The sequence below is a fragment of the Lepisma saccharinum genome, chromosome 1 (assembly GCF_977018435.1).
Source record: "Lepisma saccharinum chromosome 1, izLepSacc3.1, whole genome shotgun sequence".
Lineage (NCBI taxonomy): Eukaryota > Metazoa > Arthropoda > Insecta > Zygentoma > Lepismatidae > Lepisma > Lepisma saccharinum.
In genome coordinates, this window is record NC_139229.1 from 5,402,712 (window position 1) to 5,417,932 (window position 15,221).

At 39.0% G+C, this 15,221-nt stretch overlaps 1 protein-coding gene across 1 annotated transcript in view; it reads right to left on the reverse strand.

The window, feature by feature from the left end:
- The window catches only part of LOC145992365 (guanine nucleotide-binding protein G(q) subunit alpha-like), a 74,986-nt gene extending 74,187 nt beyond the window's left edge, over positions 1-799 (reverse strand). Inside the window, exon 1 of the mRNA XM_083128750.1 lies at positions 695-799. The gene's annotated coding sequence lies outside the window, so the exon portion shown is untranslated. The remainder of the gene's footprint in view (positions 1-694) is intronic.
- Positions 800-15,221: the final 14,422 nt, after the last annotated feature.

Here is a 15,221-nt window from a genome sequence, read left to right on the forward strand (position 1 = left end):
AATTCTTGCAAGGGGTTAAGGGGTTCAATTGCTAGAAATGCAAGACATTTTGAATGCAATCACAAATAGAAAAGTGGAATGAGCTACTTATTTTATTCAAGAAATTAAATTTAATGGTGGAGGGTTCCCCTGAAGTCCCCGTGCTCCCCTGAAATATGTGACGTATTGTAATTGAAGCAGTGCTCGATGTGTGTGTGGGGAGAGGGGATGCAGGGGGATGGTATGCCCCCAACTAGTAAAACTTTCGCAAACCATCCCCCCAAGCTGTCCCACTGTCACTATGTTAAACCATAGGAACATCCCTCCAGCTAGCTAGCTCTAAGTCTCGACCAAACACTCCCCAGGTAGAAATTTCCACTTCAAGCGCTGAATTAAAGAAAACATGACACTGTTTTCATTAATATTACAAATATATGACACGGATTTTCAAGTAATTTAGAATGCTCGCAAATTCTCATTTCCTGTAAACGACTTATTGGATAACAATTAACACGAATTTTTTAAGCTGGAGGTTGTGTTGAGTTCAAGTGTCGAAAACATGAAACATATTCAGCTCCAATTCACTACACTTGCCATGAAGTTTAGGATCCCATGTAGAACTTTGCAAACTACGCAGGTTTGAAGCACATTTCACACACGAAAAACGTATCGATACTTGATTCAGCTGAAAAAGCACATAAAAATCGCTACATACCTCACACAACGTATCGGTGTATCACTGAAGCCAACATTCAACTGCAGATAAGATTAATATTGCTCGCGCGTCCACTTAACACTTATCCACTCCACATCACTCTCACGACTGTCGCTGCAGTCGGCCTCTCCACCTATTTTAAACTTATCGGCGAGTTTCACATGATTGCCACAGTACGCGGCGCCGCCATGTTCGCGAGCCGGCTTGCAAACAAAGCATAGGAAAATAACTACGCGTTGATTACATTGCTTAGTACAAATTGCACAGTCAATGGGCCTGTTTACACTTACAATCAATAATGCTAAAAAATAAATATATTTTGTGCTTCTGCTTGTTAGATAACTAATTTGACTTGTCAGACTCGCATATTTACTAGTTTTTAGAGTTAGAGAATTTTTGTGTGGTGTAGGTTCTATGTCCCCACTAATTTGCAGAAAATGGCAATTCAAAATTGTTTTCTTTATTTATTCAGAATAATCCAACATAAGTTTAAGAATATTTGAGAAATGAGTGGTAGCTATAATTGAAATTTGTAGTACTATTTTTTTTATAATGTGGATATGTCAGGTTCTGATTAGTACAAATTGGAGCCTATTGCGGTTACACCGTAATGAAGCTCAAGGTTGTTTTCATTTTGCGCTCTCCTCTCAAAGACATTTCCGCTTCTCAGAGGAGACCCGCTTTTCTGCCACTTTTGACTAATCTGTGAAATTGGTGAAAGGACACAACACGAGCCTAACAGACGATTATACTGGCTGTAAGTCCAGACGCCAGAGCCTCGCTAGTCTGCAAAATGCAGTCCAGGGTGTTCTACGTGGAAGGAGGTTGACATTTGTACGTGGGTCGTTCAATATATAAGTTTCCGTATGCTGTAAAAAAATTATTTTTAAGATACATTAGAAAACTATACATACATGTGTAGGAGGATCCTTCCTCACTTCTCCACATAATCCCCACAGAGATTCAGGCATTTGTCCCACCGTTGCACCAATTTGTTCATATCCTTTGCAAGAAAATCAGGGCTCTGGCTATTGAGCACTATTCTCACATTCCGCTTCACTTCTTCATCTGTTTCGAAACGGTTACCTTGCAATTCAGACTTTAACACCGGGAAAAGATGGAAATCACTTTGCGCTAAATCGGGGCTGTATGGAGGGTGGGGCAGCCGTTCCCACCCCAATTCTTCAATTTTGTGTAGTGTTTGCACTGCTGAGTGGGGGCGAGCGTTATCGTCAATAAGAATGACACCAGCTGACAGGCATGGTCGCTTATGTCGAATTGCGTTTTTCAGTTTATCCAATGTTTGACAATAACGGTCAGCATTAATTGTTCTTCCTCGCTCCAAAAAGTCCATCAGCAGAACACCCTTAGCATCCATGCTTCTGAACTCCTTATGACGCGAGCCCGTGTTTTCCGAACAAGCATTTACTTTTCGCCCTTGAGCGCATGCGCCTTCACGTCTGATAACGAATCGATTGTTGTTCCTTGTAGACGAAGGATGGCGCTTGTCAACCATGTGCTTCTTTTTAATGGCATTGCTTTATACAATATTTTATAGCACAGGGAAACTTATATATTGAACGTCCCTAGTATGTATTCGGATTCACCCCTTACACCCCATAAAGTCGATGTAAAATCCCATCATAATGTCTACTTCTACTCTAGGTATCCTACTATTTAGGGGAGACCGGGGTAATTAGAACAGGAAACAGCCTGTAGAAGTTCCACTATAAATTACTCAGAAAGTTACTGATGGATTTTTTAAAAATTTCTACCATTTAAAAGGACATCTTTTGCAAAAATTTTTAAAAAAGTAATTACCATACCTGCATTGCAAATACTCGTCCAAAAAAAAAAATTGTCATGACACCATAAAATTGTTCCAATCACCCCATTTGGGGTTAATGGAACATAAGTTAGAAATTTCAACTGAATAGCTTTAGATTGCTGTTGGGGTAATACGAACATCATATATAAATGTCCCATTTACCCTGCAAATTTGAACAAAATAGCTCTACTTCTTCTGGAGTTATCAATGCTTGTTTAAATAAAATCCCAAGTTAACGTCTTTTTTTCATAAAGTTCAATTTCCCAGCTGTGAAGCAAATATGTGTGAATGAAAATCAGTGTTCTATGATTTATTTGAAAGGTTACAGGCCATTCTACAATGTAGTAAAGAAAAAACTTCTAATAGTTACATGTACAATCTAGTATACCCAAGCGAAATCAAGCAAATTACGCAATGTTCTAATAACCCATTTGCAGAAATTTTTGGGGTAATAAGAACTTTGCTTATAAAAACCAGGCAAATTGCCCATAGACAACCAAACTCACATGAAATGATGTGTGCCCTTATGTTTTATTAGGGGTGAAAAAAAATTTGAAAGGGTTCTTTCATTCACATCCAGTATATGCAGTAGCAGAGAAACACCAAGCATGTGTCACATCATTTTTGCAGGTGTATAATAAAAGTCAAATAAAACTTACTTTTGTGTAGTTATTCCAATAACAAATTTTCTGCATGTAGGTTTAGTGTAGGTACATAGGTATGAAATGTTATTACACCAGTCTTTTCGTTTTAAATTATTCTACATTAACATGTTCCAATAACCCCATGTTCTAATTACCCCGGTCTCCCCTAATGAATACAGAAAAAAATATATACATATCAGTATAATAATGAGAACAATAATCGTTTTCCCACATAGCGAAACACATTCAGTTTACATGCACTAAGTCGTCATCTAGAATACAAAAAGACTAAAAGTATACAAGTAAAGAAAGTTAGCATCTCATTCGTGAAACAGAGTAATGAAACTCTATTTTGTTTTCGCTGTATAAGCTTTGATTCCTAGAAGTGAAGGAAGTCAATAGTAAAATTATTTGTAAAAATATGTGTATGTAGTTTCAGTATTTTCAACCTTTTTTGTAAAATTATTAGTAAAAATATGTGTATGTTGTTTCAGTATTTCCAACTTTTTTTGTTTTTGTTTTACACTTTCGATCTCGTGAGCCCAAATGTTCAGCATGAACATGTGCTTTTCTAAAGAGGTTTTGAAAAAAATCACCGAAAATATAGTTCTGTCTTTTTGCCATGTTAATGTCACCTTCTTCATCACCACTGTCGTATTTGCAAAATTGGCCGAAGCTAAAGAATGAATTTTTATGGCCATTTTTACTAGTCTTGTGTGTATATGGAGTGAAATGGAAATCGTGTGGTTCTAATTCCCCCTCGAACATTTGAAAGATGTAAAAGTCATTGAATCTTGAACCTACGCTGTCTTGTTCACATCTTTTCCTTTTATCTGGGTTTCTCAAAATACCATATGCTTCTGAAATAGCTTTGAATTTTAGATCTGCTTCTTTGTCCTTGTTTTTGTCAGGATGATACTTCATAGCAAGCCTTCTGAAAGCTTTCTTTATCTCTCTTTCAGATGCATCACGACTTATTCCTAAGACTTTGTAATAATCCTTACAACTATCTGCTTCACAGTTACAGAGGCGAATCAACTGAACTACGCACACGAACACTAATATCAAATATTTCAAATGCATTCTAAAGACTTTTATGACTACATTAGAAATCCTTTACAGAAATTTGAATTTCGCCCACACAAAAATGAAACAGAGATTATTTTAACAAGATTGAGTAATAACCTTTAAAATCATTTTTATTGGTTGACACATATATGACTTGAATCACAAGAACTTCGAGGTGAACAAGTAAATTAGCTTGTAATCTGCTTGGTTTGCAGATAAAGTTGTGAATATTGCTTTTATAGCGAGAGCTGGCCTCAAAAGTGGTGGTGGTGTGGATGCCGGATCATTAGAAACGATTTACGCAAATCAAAGACATCTGCTTTATTCCCCAGTTTGCTAGAAGGAAAACACAGCACCAGTCCGGACCCCCCCCCCCCCCCCCGAAAGACTTATATCAAATACTAACATTAAATAATGAAAAATATATTCGTTTAGCCTTTGTTGTATAATTTCCTCTGAACTTTTTGGAAGACAAGGATTATATTGGGATCATACGGCTTTGAATGACATTACAAAGAAGATTTATGTCACTACTACTCAAAATAATATGCATAAAATATTAATCAAAAACTTACTTTTCTCAAACTACATGTAACCTCATTTTTGTTATTCGATAAATATTCAGTTATTCATCTATTTGACATTAATTTCATTGCCAGGTCAGTTGCTTTTATGTAAATTATTATTATTACAGGTATATATATATTTCCGATTGCGAAAACTAAGATGCGCCTGTTTTTTCTAACTTTCTTGATTTCAAGTGAACACTTTTGTTGTTTCGCGCATTCCATTCTTTGCGTGATCCTGGTTATTAATATTTTTAGCATATAAGTCCTTTTCGTTATTTTTGTGTCCGCGACTTATGTACGTATGCGATTGAAAGCTCGCACATTGTAAGGATAATGCCAATCAAGAATTAGAAAATCGCATCAAAATAATATTTCATACTTGTAGTTCTAATGGTTTCAGGGTTATCGCAACATTAAAAATGTAAATTCTTGATTTTCAATGGTGCGAGTCCATCATTGTCATCTCCAAGCGGTCTATGCTCGAGTTTCAATGTTGAATGCGTATTAATCCATAAGATATTTTATTTAAACTCTCTCTGGATGCTTCATGTTGACCAGGGCATTCACTTGTTTACTTCAGTTGTCTCAACCTCTGTGGTATGTGAATATTGTACAGTGTTGTGCTTTGCAAACTTCCTGATGTATTCAGGATATAGGAAGTTCCATCAGCCTATGGAGTCAGCTGTTTGCAATAGAGGTAGCAATAATCACGATTCGGCATGGAGGAAGGTCTCCATGGCCTGGGTGATATAGAGGTGAGACAGACTGAGAAGGGACGGACTTTTGATTTGGATTGAGGAGAGAGAGGAGCTTGGAGAAAGGACTTGAGGGAGAGCGAGTCGAGTCCTGGTCAACGAGCAACGAAGCCTAGAGAGGATTTAGTTTTATTTTATTCGACGTTACTTGGTATCAATCATCACTCTTCAGATAGACATGTAATTATCCTAACCCAGCCATGATTCAGGTTCGAAGGTTCATAAAACCGAATGAGTGACCATTGTCTTTTCTAGTTCTTAAGCTATTTAGCTTTAGTTGTGCCTTTCGCACTGCCAAGCATTTGACTTGTCATGTCAATGACGAGTGCTTTCATCATCGAGGATGAATGAGGAATATGTTACATCACCCATTGATTTTTGTGGGAGTGACTGGTTTTTGATCCCCATCATTCTGTAGAATGATACGAATGTTCCGCGCCCCCAGATTTTCTCAGTCCTAGTGATAATAATAATAAATTATAGAGATAAGTAAGCCCATTTCCGATTCTTCTGAGTTTACACTGGTGGTATGTGAATATGTTTGGATCCCCACTTGTCTTTTCTTTAACAGTTTTTGGTTAAATTTTGTTATTGTTTTAAATTTTCGAAAAGTAATTTGAGGAAGTCTTAGGTAATGTGGATTCAAACCTATTTACACACACACACACACACATATACAGAGAGAGAGAGAGAGTGAGAGTGTGTGTGAGAGAGAGAGAGAGAGAGAGAGAGAGAGAGAGAGTTTAATCTTGCCCCCCCCCAAGAAACTAATAGCCGGACCCTGTGGCCGAGTGGTTATCACATCGCGCTGCGACGCCAAGGGTTCCGGGTTCCAATCCCGCTCGGGCTTAGTTGTTTGTGAATGTCCATTCATCAATTTCATAATTTCATCACTATCTTCGCAAATTAGCCAAGAGGTACAAAACGCGAAGTAAAATAAACTAAATCAATCAAATCAAATCAAATCAAGAAACTAATATGAAGTCTGCGCCGCTTTTGAGGCAGAAGTTGCATTCATTGCACTCAGAATATCACATTTATTTGGGAAAGAAAGTTCAATGTATAACCATATTTTTCTTTTATCTCTGTGTGTATGTGGGAGAGGTAACTATTACATGAGTAGCCATCAATTGTCCTTGCTGTGGTCAATAAGTTATACCCTTTCAATCATGTCCATATATAAAATTTCGCAACGTAGTGCTGTACGAAAGCACAAAACAAAACATACATACGGGCCTCCCCGATGACGCAGTGATAGCCTCGTCGCCTTACAATCAAGGGGTCCCGCGTTCGATACCCGGTGGAGACACATAGTGGCTCGGATCCCACTTTAAACTGTAGATCCAGTCCCGATTAGTCTTTCTGTGTATAGAGTGGACTTAAAATACCAACTCAATCGAAACATACATACGGTTCGGTTAACACGAACGAGGTGGGCTGATCCTATTCACAGCAATGTAGAAGTTCAATGATTAATTGGATCAAAATTTTCAATCTTTAAGAAAAATGCGAATTTAGTACTTGAAAAGTCAACGTTTTATTTGGTGGAGGGCCTGCACCTTAATCAGCCCCTCCTTCAATACGCCCTTGCTCTGATAACGAATATTTATGGATCCATCGCTCTTGGAGCAAATCACGGACAGTTTCCGATTCTGTCCGGTGGCGGCGTTCCTGCTCGGGTTGGGCTCAAAGAGGTAGAGGTTTCCTCTAGAGTAGCAGAAGCGTTGGTTCGTGTGAAAGCAAATGGAACCTCCGTTCTTCAGAAATAAGCTGGCAAGATAAATTGCGGCGAAAATACGTGGTTTCAGAACATTTGTATGTATATTGTACTGACGGAAATACATTTTCCCGTATCGTAGCAGAAACTGTCTTGCTATTTTTCATCCAAATTGACACAACAAAAGGCCTTTTATTTCTATCTTTCAGTCATTCTAGTAAAGTTTAATATTCTTTGTTTTCGACGTTACAGATATGGAGGACATCCGCAGTGGTGCTGACAGTAGGAGTGCAAAGATTTCTTCTGCCTGTAATGGTAATCAACAGCGATTGATTTTCAACGTGTCAATCTTTTCCATATAACATTTCTACGTAATATGCGAAAACTATCATTAAATTTTGGCCGAGTCTGCTGCCACGCACGTGTCAGCAGTAAGAATAAGCGTCAAATTTGCTGCTGCCACGTAATTCGTCTGCTAAGATGATGTTACAAATCTTAAGAACAGATTAAGACGAGAGAAATGCAAGTTTATGATTAGTGGGAATGAATGTATAGGTAATTTAGAACCTTTATCTTTAGAAAACATTTAGCGATATTATTTTAATGCTAACAGAACTTAACCTAACTACGAGAGCATTTAGGTTTATTATTAGAAGAATGCTGAGGGACCTAATCTTAAAACATTTTTGTGAAAGTAATCGCTACAACTTCACAGTATGTGTTACAGACGTAATTGCATACATAGCATGATGAAATCACGATAAAACAAAGACCGAGTCTACTGCCACGCGCATCTTTTTTGAGGTTCCAGCAGAAAAAGAACGTGGCAGCAGACACTGCCTTAAATTTTATACAGTGGTTGTTAAAATATAAAGAACACTTGGCACCACTGGCGTACGCAGCGGAACCGATTGGGCTAAAGCTCTTTCCTGAAATGTTGAGAAAATCAAAGTTTTATGTGAAAACTGTAAAAAACTCTGGAAAAACAAAACTGGCAAATGCAAACCTCCTTTAACTTTAAAATGATCCCAGATTATCATTTTTCTCTTCCAACAATTTTAAAAACGAAATATTTCGTTGTGGATCCCACCTCCTATAACGCAGCCATGTAGGAATGTCCACCTTTACAATCCCAACCATCTCCGAAAATAGTGCTGGGTACGATTGGCACCAGGAAATTTCCTAATATTGTGAATTTGATGATTATGCGTGAGAAAAGAAACCACATTTGTGACTGTAGTAACGCAGTTTCATTTTTTTACAATTCAAAAGTATTTATATAAATATTTCAATGGACGAAGCTAAGATGGTTTTGCAAAGCAGAAAATCTGCTGTGAATATCTGTCACAATGTTCATGTTATAGGCATTCACATATAGGGTTGCGTGACTTTTGAAACATTCTCTATTATAGGACCCCTCCCCAAAATTTGATACCAGGGGGCGGCGATTGGGTTCCAAAACTAGGGGGACAAGGTGCCAAAACTGGGGGGCGGGGGCAAATACAGTTTGTTTTCCCTCGTATATAAGGTTTAGCATAGTGTGAGGCCAAAAGGGGAAAAAAATTCCTGTTCTTCTTCAGTTGTATTTTTTGTTTTGTTTTGTTTTTCGAGGCTATTGCTAAGGGCTATCCTAACACCAGCTTGACATTCTCTTGATATACCCAAGTAATTATAAAGTAGCGATGCCTATTATCCTGTACATAACTTTTCATTGGTTATTTTTAGATTTGCAAAGCCATAAGCGCGTCAGCACTCCGGCTATTTGTGCCTATCCAATGATACTGGTATGTTCCCTTAACTAGATCAAAATTGTTGACAGGACCCTAACAAAGTATAAAACACTTCCGATAACAATTTCCTCACTAAATATCTAAAACTAATACTGACTGACAACTACTCCTTACTGTTTGAGTTATTGCTTGAAGCCCACTTTATGCACAGAGAGGCTAATCGAGACTGGACCCACAGTGTGAAGTGGTATCCGAACTATTATTATATGTGCCCCCACTGGGTATCGATCCTGGAACCTCTTAATTAGTGGGCGACAACCACTACATCGGTCTCCAGAGCTCCGAGTAGGGGAAGTTTAATTCTAAGCGCACCTGGTGGTGAAAATTTGAAGTGTTTTTTTATTCCTTTCTTTTTCATTTTCTTTTTCTTTTTCACCATTCGCTTCCTCATGATCTCCAAATTCTCTGTACCAAGTTTCACAGCAAGCTGATGCTTCGAACGGACTTCAGAGCCAACCACCAAAATGACCACTTCTCGTCCCGAAACACAAATGAGAAACAAGAAATGAAGCAATCTTATCTACGAACATAACAACTATTGCAAAATATGCAGGAAATGAATTTGTTGGGTTTCTCTTCTTACAAGAATACATGTGAATCCCTTCTCGCCCGAATGAGTTGATGCTTTTAAAGCCAGAAACCAATGAAGTGTTGTTCGGGTTTCTCGAAATAGCAAGTCTGAATATGGGACTTCATAGATACCAGCATTGCATATACTTTGCTTATATAGTTCTTATTCATCTTATATGTGATTGCTAGGATGTAACACCATTATTGGGTCATCGGCTGCGACAGATTCAACCAATCGGTTCGATCCCGTTACCCTCTCGTGAAGCCCATACTCGTCTTTTAGGAATTCCTTCTTATGCCCGAATCACACGAGGCTAGAATTTCTGCTGGATTTTCCAGGTTGGACTTGGAATATACTCTGTCCCAGGCAGTAGCGTAGCGCAATGCGGGGGTGGGGGGTGGCCCGAGCTGTTGGGGCCCCGCTATGTTCTCTCTCTCTGTGCTCCTGAAAATTTATACTTATAATCCCAGAAATTCGGCAGAAAGTTTCGCTTATTTGAAAAAATTGTATTTAAGAAATAGAAATTTGGTTCCCAGTAACATATCATATGACGACGTCTGCGGTAATAAGCAGTGAAGTATTGTCTCAGTCAGAGGGGCCCAGGCAACTTGACATTATGGGTCTCCTCCGAAATTCAGAATTAAGTTACTTGCTCACAGATTACAATCGATAGGAAACTTCTCTCATCTCATACCTTTATAGCTACGTAGTGTAGTGTAGTGTATTAAAGTTGTGAATCGGGTAGATAGATTCAGTTGTTCAACCGATCGATGCCTTATTGTTACACAATACCTAAATAAACAAACTTGATAATTCATGACCTTTGTTTGACCATTACCATTTAGTAATATTACATGATATTTAAAATGTAACTTCCACGAAATATTTCCAACGAGGGTCCCATAGCCCCAGTATGAGATTGAAATAAGATCTGAGATCAATTTCCCACATTGTTCACACCTGTTACGTTTAACTTCAAAGGGGCCCAAAAACTCAGGAGGTGGAGCCCCGGGGCAATTATCCCTTTGCCCTTAGGCCCAGTAGCTCCAATTCCAACGTATAGGGGTTATCCACGAGTAAACAAAAACATATCGAACGGCAGAATCGATTGTGGAACTGTAGCACAACAACTTCCGGTTCACGGCGACCGGGTAATTCAAGCGCGTACTTGTGGCATTTCTTCTCGTTTTGTATACCGGATGAAATGGGTCATATAAAAGCACTTGACGACAGGAGAATAAGAGATATCAGGGCAAAGTAGAGGCCTTTGCATATCAATTGGATGAGCAACTAGGAAGTAATACGGCATTATTCCAGGATGAGATCCATTTGCTGATCGTCGTTTCATTGGCGATATTTGTAGCCTACATATTTAATAGAAAGTAATTTTTCATACAGAGCGAGAGCGCTTAAATGCATACATTTATGTTTTAAGTGAAAAAGTGCGAGATGTACGGACATATAAAAAAACGGGAAAAAGAGCTTCTTTTCTTCTTTCTTCAGTCAGGGAGAGTCAGAGGGATGCGGTAATGCACACTTGCTGGTTTCGTTCCCGTTTGAACGCAGAAATACAAAACGCTCATTGTTATTTTAAGTCAATTTTCTGCTATTTGTGTTAAACATGACGATGAAGATGAATAATAAACTGGAAAAATTAATGATGGGACAAACACAATGACACACCATTGCCTCACCATGGTGTTCAAACCTAGGACCTCTTCTCTATCAATGTTGATTTGATTGATTGAGTTGGTGTTTTAAGTCCACTTTGTGCACAGTAAGGCTAATCGGGACTGGACCTACAGTTTAAATTGGGATCCGAACCACTATATGCCTCCACCGGGAATCGAACCCGGAACCCCTTGATTACAAGGCGACGAGGCTACCACTTCGCCATCGGGGAGGCACTCTATCTATCAATGTTGAAAAGATTTCCATGCAAAAAACGAAAATTAATAATAGTACCCGCACTTAATTTTCTGGCTACACAAAAGAAAAAATCCTCTGGTTGAACAAAAATGTATTTCCTCTGGTTACACACACACAAAAGAAATCTGCTTACACAAAAATTTAATACAGTTCGTGTGTACTTCAAGAACTTAACGTGTAACCTATCTGGCCATGACCGAGCATCTTTTGAAAGGTAAAGTAATATTTTTGCTCATATCACTAAAACAGAGAGAAAATCGAGATTTGAATGATTTCTCTCCTACCTTTAACGGAGTGCAAGGGGTGCGGGACGCAAAATTTTTGGTAGGGAAGGAAACAGGACGAGGTATTTTTAAAGTCCTAACGTTCAAAACGGGAAAAATAATGTTATTTCCCGACTAAATTGGGAGATTATAGGAGCGGAAAATATTCAACATTACCCGATACTAAAAAAAATGTTAATTATACACACAATTTTACCCTCGGGTGATGATTTATTTTGCATTTCTGGAATAAAAACTGCTAATTTCAATAAATTTCGGACATTTAGTACAAAAAAAAATGTAGGGAATAAACTACTTTCAAACACTATATTTTTCCCGAAGTCTGGATCGGAATGGGATTTTTTTTTCAGGTCCCGACTTTTTGGGTTTTTGCACATCCGTTGTCATTACTGCGGAATCTACTCCTGCTAATGGTCTTCCAATTTTCACGCCTGACAGCTTGAATGCAATAATTTGGCGCCTAGATCTCGAGGAAATGGATGAAGAGAGATCCGTGAAAGATTATTTAGCCCTGATCGTAGTTTACATCCTCCTTGTACACACCCATTGGTTACTTCCATACATGACACAATCTCAGCTCCCTTTAGCGGCATGTCGTGAGCCTACGAACCGGAAGTTGTTGTGCTACAAGTATGGCGTCCGCGCGAAGGCACTTCCTTCCGGTGGATAGCCCCTATACTACAGTGCCTTGAATAGTGTAGTGTGGAAAACTGACGGTTTTGGCCTCTCTGGCAGGTTCCACTCAGAAAGGATACCGCTAGAGGCGCTGGTGTTGATCCCGGTGCTTGGTATTCGTCTGCTTATAATATAAGTAAATGGAGTTTTCGCTGCAACGTCTGATTCTTTTACATGAAGCATTCCTATGAATGTGATAATTGCTATGATATTTGGTACAGTGATCGCGAAGATATTAACGAACATTCTAGACAGTCGACCACGTCCTGTTATCGTCATACTTTCGTTAATAATACGGGAGAAAAAATACGCGTGGAATGTTCTTGGCAACTAAATTTTTGTGTATGAATTAGGTTCATTATTATTTTCATCATCATCATTTCTTTTAAAGATATACACACTGAAACGTTTGTATTTTTGATATTTACTGTCTCTTTTCTTCCGCTTTAAACTAATCACAGCGATGATAATAATGGTGATTGCATGAAACGACAAGGCGAATCCCACAAAACTTTCTTAGTGCCATCGACATGAGTGTAAGGAAACTTTCAAACCAATGGGACAAGCGACACGGGATGTTTACACTGTCACACTAGTGACACACACTTCCAGACTGTAAAATAGCATTCATTGCACATGAGGGTCCAAACAGCAAACGATACGTTCATATGGCGTATTTGCCTGCTACTTGTTACTTCGGTCGGAAAGCTCCTTAAAGGAAGGGTGCTCAGACCGAAGCAACGCGCTGCAGGGGAAGTTCCCAACTAAGTGACAAGCGACATGGTGCCTTCAATCTATTAGCAAGTGTTCGCTGCTATTTGTGGGAACAACAGATAGGCGACACGATAAACCGCACATTACAACAACAGGTCTAGGCGACACGATAAGCCACACGTGTCGCTTTGTCGCTTGTGCGTCGCTCAAACTGGGCCATTTCCTCAATAGCTTGCAACATGTTGCCGTGGTTTGTTGTTCGCGCATGCGCGATGCAATGAGTGTCTTGCTTTAGTGAGATTGCGCACCAAAGCCATAAGCGGCACGCGACACTTATCGCTTGAAGATTTCACCAACCGAACGCTGGCCTGTGCTTCCCGTCATGCCGCTACGATGTGAAATGTTGCTCTTGATTGGCTCGTTTCCAATCAACATGTGTCGCTTCGGTATGAAAGTTGCCTTGGACCGAAGGACCCGTGTCGCTTTGGTGTGAAATCCTCGTAAATTTTGTCGCGTGTCGCTTTGGTGTAAAATCTCCTTGAGGAAACGGTGCAGTCAGAGCTTGTGTCCCTACGGTTCGAAAGGCTGCATTGATTACGGACTGCTCGCTTCCAAGCGACACTTGTGGTTTGTCGCGTCGGTATGAAATATCTCTCAGGATACTATTTATATTCTAATAACATAGAAAAATAAAACTGTAGTACACAATCCAACACCTGACGTCCGGAATCACATTGCGATGTTTCTTCTTGTGTTGCGCACGCATGCTATTTATTTATTAATTTTATTTTACTTTTCTTTCCAAATTAATGCCGTTTCGTGACTGCAAATCACTCCACAAACATAACTGTTTCCATCAATTCACGTACCGCATTTCAAGACAAACAAATGTACACAATATATTCCAAAAACTAACTAAGCCACATTACTTTCATAAGAAAATTAGCATTCGTACTGATCGCACTGCCATCTATGTTTGTCATCCATCTGGGGAACTAGTTTCTTGGGTCGTTTTCCACACTACGTTATTCAAGGCGCTGTTCCTATACAGTGCTCGGAGTGCTCCAATCGGCATTTCATTGAGTGACAAATTTTCAGTGAATAAAGTCCAGTCGCTGCTATTTCTTCGTAGCAGATTGCAATTGACCTTTTGATGTTAGGTCACCATCGACAATCTAGATGTCCAGTTCAACCCCCATAACGAAATTACAAGTTTGCTTTAGTATATAACTCAGTATTAGTATCATACAATTTATTTCTCAATTCAACGGAAATATATGCTTTTCATGAATATCTTTAGGCGGAGCTCCAGGAGGGGATTCGAACTGGTCCGTCAGACCCCGTCGTTTATTTCAAATTACAAAAAAGCAGAAAGCTTGTTATTCTTATTGTTAATTACAGAAATAAAGTTAAGTTACTGTGGATTTGAAGAGAATAAGTAAAGTGAAAAAAGCTGGCGTGGTTCTTATTCTCAAGCAGCAACTTTGGCACGGGATGAATTGCAAATCCTTTAAAAACTGCAACAGTTGCAACTGTGCTGTTCCAAACAGCGATTCCTTTTATTTCAAAATGATGCAAGGATGAGAAATTATCATTATAAAATTGTGGAAAGAATGTAAGGGGGGTGGAGTTATGACCCCCATAACCCGCCTTCGGCGCGCCCATGCCACCTTCAGAACGTGCTATCTTCCTCTTGCTTCGTTATTTTAATAGCTTTTTAAAATCATCGTTCACAGCTTAATTCTGATACGCGCTTTACGTGATCACATTCGTCCTCTGCTCGTATTATACGGGATTTACGGCGCGACATAAAATAACTCTCAACCAGTGCAAAGATAATTACGCTCACAATAGGCACGTAAAAAGCAAGAGTCCATTGTGTGGATTGTGTATAAGCGTGTGTTGATTTTGAGACGAAGAATGTTGTTGCATATTCCGAGCAAGAGAATAGTGTATGTCTGTTGCACTTTGAGCCTTTGACAT